This window comes from Monodelphis domestica, chromosome 2 (genome assembly GCF_027887165.1).
Source record: "Monodelphis domestica isolate mMonDom1 chromosome 2, mMonDom1.pri, whole genome shotgun sequence".
Taxonomy (NCBI): domain Eukaryota; kingdom Metazoa; phylum Chordata; class Mammalia; order Didelphimorphia; family Didelphidae; genus Monodelphis; species Monodelphis domestica.
In genome coordinates this window covers 228700235-228708292 of record NC_077228.1, presented here as the reverse complement: position 1 = coordinate 228708292, position 8058 = coordinate 228700235, and positions in this window count along the sequence as shown.

Here is an 8058-nt window from a genome sequence, read left to right as displayed (position 1 = left end):
TGCATGCTTGTGGACCTCCCTTCTTTACAAAGAGGTAGCAATTGCTTTCTCATATCTTCTCTTCAGCCAAGCTTGTTTTTGGTAATTTTGCAACATTTCATTTTTCATCTTTTCTTTCTTTAAATTTTTTTTTTTTGCATTGGCAAGTGTTGTAGTCATTGCGTATGTTGTTTTCTTGACTGTCAGTTTGTTTCAGTTTCTCTTGTTTTCTTAATCTTTAGTCTCAGGGGTGAGTTCCTTACTGTCATTTTCTGAACGTGGGGAAAACCTCATTTTCTGGGTTTATCTTGAAGTCAACCATAGTCCCCTCCTTCTCCCCATCAATGCCTCAAGACAAGCTCAGCTCCTCGAGGGCCAGACTGGACCTGGACTACATCTTCTAGTGGCTCTGGTAAATTATTTTCCCCTCTGGAATTATTTTTATTGACTTGATCACTCTTTGGATCTTTGCAAATTTACCTAATCCACTATATTTAGCCAACCTCAGACCATGTTTCACATCCTATCTACTACAAAACCATTATATCTGGCATATTGTAAATTAAATTGTAAATTTAAAACATTTAATGCTTATCTACCTATAAGAAATTAAATGGGAATTTTTTTGAAAGCTGCAGACATGTGAAGGCCAGAAGATGACAAAGGGAAAATTTAGAAATTATACAGTCTATGACCAAGTGCTTAACCCAAATTTTATAAGGTACCAACCCTGATAAAAGAAAAAAAAATTCAGACTTCTTTAATACAAAAGGAAGGCCAAAAATTTTTAAGTGGATTTTCCAGATCGTAGGTCACTTCACTCCTAATTCTCCAATTGTAGGATAACTGTATATCTCTCTGTGCCTTTTTTCCCACCTAGCAAGCCTGTCGTAACTATGATTTTTAAAAAGAAAGAAAAAAAGGGAGTGTTATAAAACCAACCAACACATTCAGAGTCTGAAATTAGGCGCAATATTCTATACTCACAGTCTTCTACCTCTGCAATGAAAGACCAGTGCATTTTCTTAACTCTTCTTAGTCATTATAATACCATATTATTCAGTTTTGTTCTGTTTACATTATTGTAATAATCAGATATATTGTTTTCCTAATTCTGCTTATTTTTCCAAGTCAGTTCACTTAAGCCTTTCCACATTTCTTTGAATCTTTCATTTTGATAATTTCTTACATTACAGTAAAAAATTCCATTGTGTTCATATTTTCTCATTGGATTTTTACCAGGCCTTCATATACATCCTCTCAATTATATGCTTAGTATTAACTTTAGTTGGAATGGAAACTACTTGCCAAGGCACATACTAGTATAAACTATATAGATACATTACCAAAAAAAAACCCTTTTTACACAAAACTAGAACTAAATAATTGGGGAAATACAATTTCTAGTGAGTTAGCAAAACCAATATAATGAAAATAATACTACCTAAATTAATATATTTATTCAATGTCATACTAATTAAAGGATTACTTTATTATAGAGTTAGAAAAAAATAATAAAATTCATCTGGAGAAATCAAGGGTCAAGAATCTCAAGACATTTAATGGGAATAAAGTGGGTAGAAAGAAAACCTAGCAATGCCAGATTTCAAACTATACTATATCTCAAAACGACATCAAAACAATTTAATATTTAATTAGGTACATAATATATAGAATACTATATGAGCATACTAATTTAGTGTTTGATAACTCTTTCCCCCAAATCCTAGTTATTGGGGCAAAAGCTCACTATTTTATAAAAACTCTATAAAACATTTGGCAGAAACTAGATAGTATATCATATACTAAGAAAAGCTCCAAAGATGTTAAGGGCAACATAAATAAAAGAGGAGCAAGGAAAGAATTATCTGTCTGATCTATGGATGGGGAAGATTGTTCTTGGCCAAACAAGGGAGAGATATTACAAAAGGTAAAGTGTATAATTTTGATTACATAAAAATAAAATGTTTTTGCAGAAGTAAAACCAATGGAGCTAAAACTAAAATCAGTTAAATGGGGGAAATCATTGGAAAAAGTTTTTCTGAAAAAAGAAAAGTCTTATTTCTAATTATATGGAGAACTGATTCAGATGAAGCCCCCACATAAATCAGAGGATTGTCTCCTCATCTCTGACCCTGAATTCCTTTGTTGGTGTTTGTTTGATTAAGAATCTATATGTAAAAGGAAATAACTTTGTATCTTGTAACCCTATATAAACTGTTCCAAAATGTTAGATCGAAGCAGCTTCCACTAGGGAAGGCTGTCCCAGCTGGTAGATTCATTTGTTCTTTTATTAATAAATTGTGGTTCCAATAATTGAAATTCTGGGTGTTTGAATTCACTTTGTGAAGTGCACCACTTCAAGATACATTAATTATGGAGCTATGAATTAATTCAATCATTCTAGAAAACAATTTAGAACTTGCCCCAAACCAGGTATACTCTTTGTTCTTACTATACTGCTAGATCTATTCCAAATGTGCAAAAATATCTATAGCAGCTTTTTTGTAGTGACAAAAAATTAGAAACCCAGGGGGGTTGTGTATCAGCTGGGGAATGACTGAACAAGTTACAGCATATGAATGTGATGGAATATTATTGTACTGTAAGAAATGACAAATGAAATGGTTTCAAGAGAAACCCTGGGAGAATTTTATGAACTGATACAAAGCAAACAGAACCAGGAGAACAATTTGTATAGAAATGGCAATAAGATAGAAAAAAAGTAAACTTTGATAATTAAATTCTTCAGATGCTATCTAATCGTCATCTTTACTACTTAGTTCATTCAAGTTTATTCATTCACAGTTCTTGGGGAGAATTTGAGAGTTTGGTGAAATAGAGAAGGTAATGGAGGTACTTTTGGCTGGCAAAGTGAAGTTGAAAGATGAAACAAGGCTTCAGGTATTAGGCAAGAAGTAAAGATAGAGACAACCCAGAATCTTGATCAAATGATTCTCAAGGAGGGAAAGAAAAACAAACAGTGCCCTAAGGAAGAGCAGTCAACCAAAGAGCTCTAACTGAGACCACTAATGCCTATCAGTACTCTCAGCACAGATATAAGTGGAAGCCTGCAGAAGAAACCTCAGAAAACATAATCAGGACCAAACAGAGCCTTATTACCCCATCCAAGAATGTGGAAGCTGGCAGAGACTGACCCTGTCACTAATTCCCATCTTAAGAAGTAAATTTGGAAAATGATGGAATCAATAATGCTCCTGCAGAAACCTAGAAAAAGAAAATAATTTTATATCATTTACATGTGAAAGCCTTAAGGCTCACAAGCTTTTCTGGAACTCCTAGAAGAAATGAAGAGTTAAAAGTATAAATTAAATGACAGCTGTAAAGGAACAAAGGGGAAAGACAATAAGAGCTACAGAGGTAAGAATTGGAATGAGAATAAATGATTTAGTACAAAAGGTACAATACTTATCTCAGGTAAAATGCTCCTTGAAAATTGGAAATACTAGAAATAAAAGATTGTTAATATAATATATACATATATGTGTATAGTAGTAGTCTCTCGGTAACTGAGTATGACGATTGTCTTTGTGCGTTTTGCACAAAGACACTTGTGCGTGAAGGAGATTTAAGTGGAAAAGTTGATGCACAGAGACAGTCCCACTCTCTTAGCATTGGAAGCCTGGGTCCAGTGGCACGAAAAGTCATTACACCTGGAGACTTCCTCAGCTGCATTGGTTTGTGCAGTGCTTTGCTGCGTCGCCCTCTCAGCCGTTGAACTTTCGTATTGGTTTCTTCCGTCTGTTTAGCCGAAGCAGTCTTCACATGCTGGGTGAGCAAAGCCCTAGTTCACCAGGGGTCTGCAACGACCCGATGGCTATGCTCACAAGGCTTAGCTAGCCTGTCAAAGCCATTGCTGCATGCTAGCAGCTACTAGGAGCCACAAGTGAGAGCTGGGTGTCAGTTTATTATTATATGTGTAATATATAATATATAAAATATATACAAAACCCTCAAGATATTTCAGCAAATACAACTGGTCTTCAAAATAAGTCAAGAAGAAAGAAAAAAATCACTTAGCTACCTAAAAACTCCAGGTGTTATGTGGGTCCCATAGGCCTAGAATTCTAGATATGATAATGTACAAAAAAAGATCTGGGCAACAAAACTTAGGTTAGAATCCAGGTAAATGATAATTCAACAAAAACTGTCAAATATAGGTTGTGACTTGCCCAAGTTCATACAAATATCAGTTTAGGATTTGAATTTTGGTCCTCTGACTTGAAATCTGACTCTTTCCCCCTCTATTGTTATAACTGTTGTGTACAGAATTTGGAAGAACAGTGAGGTGACAGAGTAGATACAGCATTGAACCTGAAGTCAAAAAGACCTGAATTCAAACCTGGCCTCAGGCACTTACCAGCTGAGAGACCCTTGGCAAGTCACTTAACCATGTTTGCCTCAGTTTCCTCATCTGTAAAATTAGCTAGAGAAGGAAATGAAAAACCATTATCTTCACCAAGAAAACCACAAATGAGCTCACGAACAGTTGGACATGAATGAAATGACTGAACAACAAAAATTGAATTTGGTCTTTTACTGGAGACATTCAATTAACTACATCTCCTTTGAAGTAGTTAAGGGGCATAGTCCTGAATTCAAATAATGCTTTGTACTAGTTGTATTACCATTGGTAAGTCACTTGACTGCTCTTAGCTTGGTTTCCACATCTCACAGGTATATTGGGAGGATCAAATGAGATGACATGTTTGCAAACAAACCTTTGCAAACCTTAAAGAACATATAAATGTTGGTTATTATTACTTTTAATTATCTATTGGTTTGAAAGTTGGGAAACCAGAGAATGAAACTGTAATTGAGCCCTATAATAATCATGTAAGTAGCATTTAGTTTAGATTTTATTTGAGGAAAGACAGTCCCCAAATCATAAATTACTTATATTACAAAAATTCATTTCTTATATTTGTGAATTAACCCCCCCCCCCAAGTTTGGTGAGAATAGAGGTGAGGCTTAGGGACTTGTGATTTCATTGATGTAGGGGACTCCTGGGTGAGGAAACAGCCAGTATGTAGCAGACGTACAATTTGACCCAGGTCTTCTTGGCTTCCAGTTTTCCTTTCAGGCCCTTGCAGAAACTTGGAATGTAGGAAATGTTGGTAGAATTAAAAACTAATCTAACTATTTTAGAGAGCAATCTGGAATTATACTCAAAGAGTTATAAAACTGTGGATACCTTTTGACAGCGCAATGCCACCATTAGGTTTATTCTCTAAGGTGATCAGGGAATAAGGAAAAGAATCTATACATTCTAAAATATTTATAGCAGCTCTCTTTGTGGTGGCAAAGACCTGGAAATTGAAGGGATGCCTATCAGTAGGAGAATGGCTAAACAAGTTGTGGCATATGATTATGATGGAATACTGCTGTCCTGTAAGAAGTGACAAATAGGTTAACGACAACAACAACAAAAACATGGAAAGCCTTACATGAAATTATAAAGAATGGAATAAGAAGAACCAAGAGAACATTACATACAGCAACAGAAATATTATTTGAACTATAACTTGTGCATGTCTGCCTCCAGAGAAAGAACTAGTAAATAGAAATAAGTAACACTATTTGTTTTAGATAACTGTTCCTTTCCTTAACTAGGTGGCACAGTGCCCCTGAGACAGGAGGATCAAAGTTAAAACCCAGCCTCAGATAGTTACTTGCAATATAACCTTTGGGCAAATCATTTAACCCTGCTTGCCTTGGTTCTTCGTCTGTAAAATGAGCTGGAGAAAGAAATGGCAAAACACTCCAGGATTTCTGCCAAGAGAATCCTAAATGGGGTCACAGAATCAGACAGGACTGAACAATAAACAGTAACAAAAGTGTCCCTATGGACCATTCTACAGGTGGACCATCTAACTGCTTATTGTAAATTGAATAATAGACATCTGACATATAAGTGGTTTTTCTGGTAGGTAGTTGCTAGGCTATACTCTTTTGAATTATGTTGGAATAGATTAGGAGCCTCTGCAGTGTTTCAGGACTTGATTACAAATTAGGACAAAGTTATCCACAAGCAGGAGCATTTAGAGGAAGCAAACTCTTCTTCCCATTGAAGGCCTCGATAAATCTCTTTCATGTTAGTGGGGAAATTTTTTAAAAATTAAAAAAATTTTTTTCCATGGTTACATTAATCATTTTCTCTTGCACCCCTCTTCCGTTCCTTCTCCCAGAACTGACAAGCAATTCCATTGGGTTATACATGTGTTATTACTTGATACCTATTTCTATATTATTCATTTTTGTAATAGAATAATCTTTTAAAACCAAAACCCCAAATCATATACCCACATAAACAAGTGATAAATCATATGCTTTGCTTCTGCATTTCTACTCCCATAGTTCTTTCTCTTGCTGTGGATAGCATTCTTTTTTCAGAGTCTTTTGGGATTGTCTTGGATCATTGCATTGCTACTAATAGCAACATTGAATACATTTGATTGTTCCACAATGTTTTAATTTCTGTGTACAGTGTTCTCGTGGTTCTGTTCTTTTCACTCTGCATCAGTTCATGGAAGACTTTCCAGTTCATATAGAAATCAAGCAGTTCATCATTCCTTATAGCACAATAGTTTTCCATTATTATCATATATCACAATTTGTTTACCCAATCCCCAATCAAGGGATACTCCTTCATTTTCCAATTTTTTTTTGTCACCATAAAGAGCGCAGCTATGAATATTTTTGTACAATCCTTTTCCATTATCTTTTTGTGGGTACAAACCTAGTAGTGGTATTGCTGGATCAAAGGGCATGCATTCTTTTAAAGCCCTTTGGGCATAATTCCAAATTGTCTTCCAGAATGGTTGGATCAATTCACAACTCCATCAGCAATGCATTAGTGTCCCAGTTTTGAGTGGCAAACACTTTTGGCTAGGGTATATTTTTCTGTTCCATGTTTCCCTTAATATTAAAACTCAGAATATTGTCAAAGTTCTTATATATTTCAAATAATATTATATTATTTTTATTTTTTTAAAAGCCCTTACATTCCATTTGGAATCAATACTGTGTATTGGTTCCAAGGCAGAAGAGTGGTAAGGGCTAGGCAATGGGGGTCAAGTGACTTGCCCAGGGTCACACAGCTGGGAAGTATTTGAGGCCAGATTTGAACCTAGGGCCTCCTGTTTCTAGGCCTGGCTCTTAATTCACTGAGCTACTCAGCTGCCCCTCTCCCCCCATTATATATATATATATATATATATTTTTTTTTTAATCCTTACCTTCTACACCAACTCAGAATGTATGAATGACTTGAATATAAAGAAGGAAACTATAAATAAATTAGATGAACACAGAATAATATACTTGTCAGATCTTTGAGAAAGGAAAGATTTTAAGACCAAGAAAGAGTTAAAAAAATTACGAAATGTAAAATAAATAATTTTTATTACATTAAATTAAAAAGGTTTTGCACAAACAAAACTAATGCAACCAAAATTAGAAGAGAAGCAACAAATTGGGAAACAATTTTCATATCAGAAACCTCTGACAAAGGTCTAATTACTCAATTTATAAAGAGCTAAATCAATTGTACAAAAAAATCAAGCCATTCCCCAATTGATAAATGGGCAAGGGACATGAGTAGGCAATTTTCAGATAATGAAATCAAAACTATTAATAAGCACATGAAAAAGTGTTCTAAATCTCTTATAATCAGAGAAATGCAAATCAAAACAACTATGAGGTAATCACCTCATGCCCAGCATATTGGCTAACATGACAGCAAAGGAAGTAATGAATGTTGGAGGGGATGTGGCAAAGTAGGGACATTAATTCATTGCTGGTGGAGTTGTGAATTGATCCAACCATTCTGGAGGGCAATTTGGAACTATGTCCAAAGGGCGATAAAAGACTGTCTGCCCTTTGATCCAGCCATAGTACTGCTGGGCTTATACCCCAAAGAGATAATAAGGAAAAGGACCTGTACAAGAATATACATAGCTGCGCTCTTTGTGGTGGCAAAAAATTGGAAAATGAGGGGATGTCCTTCAATTGGGGAATGGCTGAACAAATTGTGGTCTATATTGGTGATGGAATAC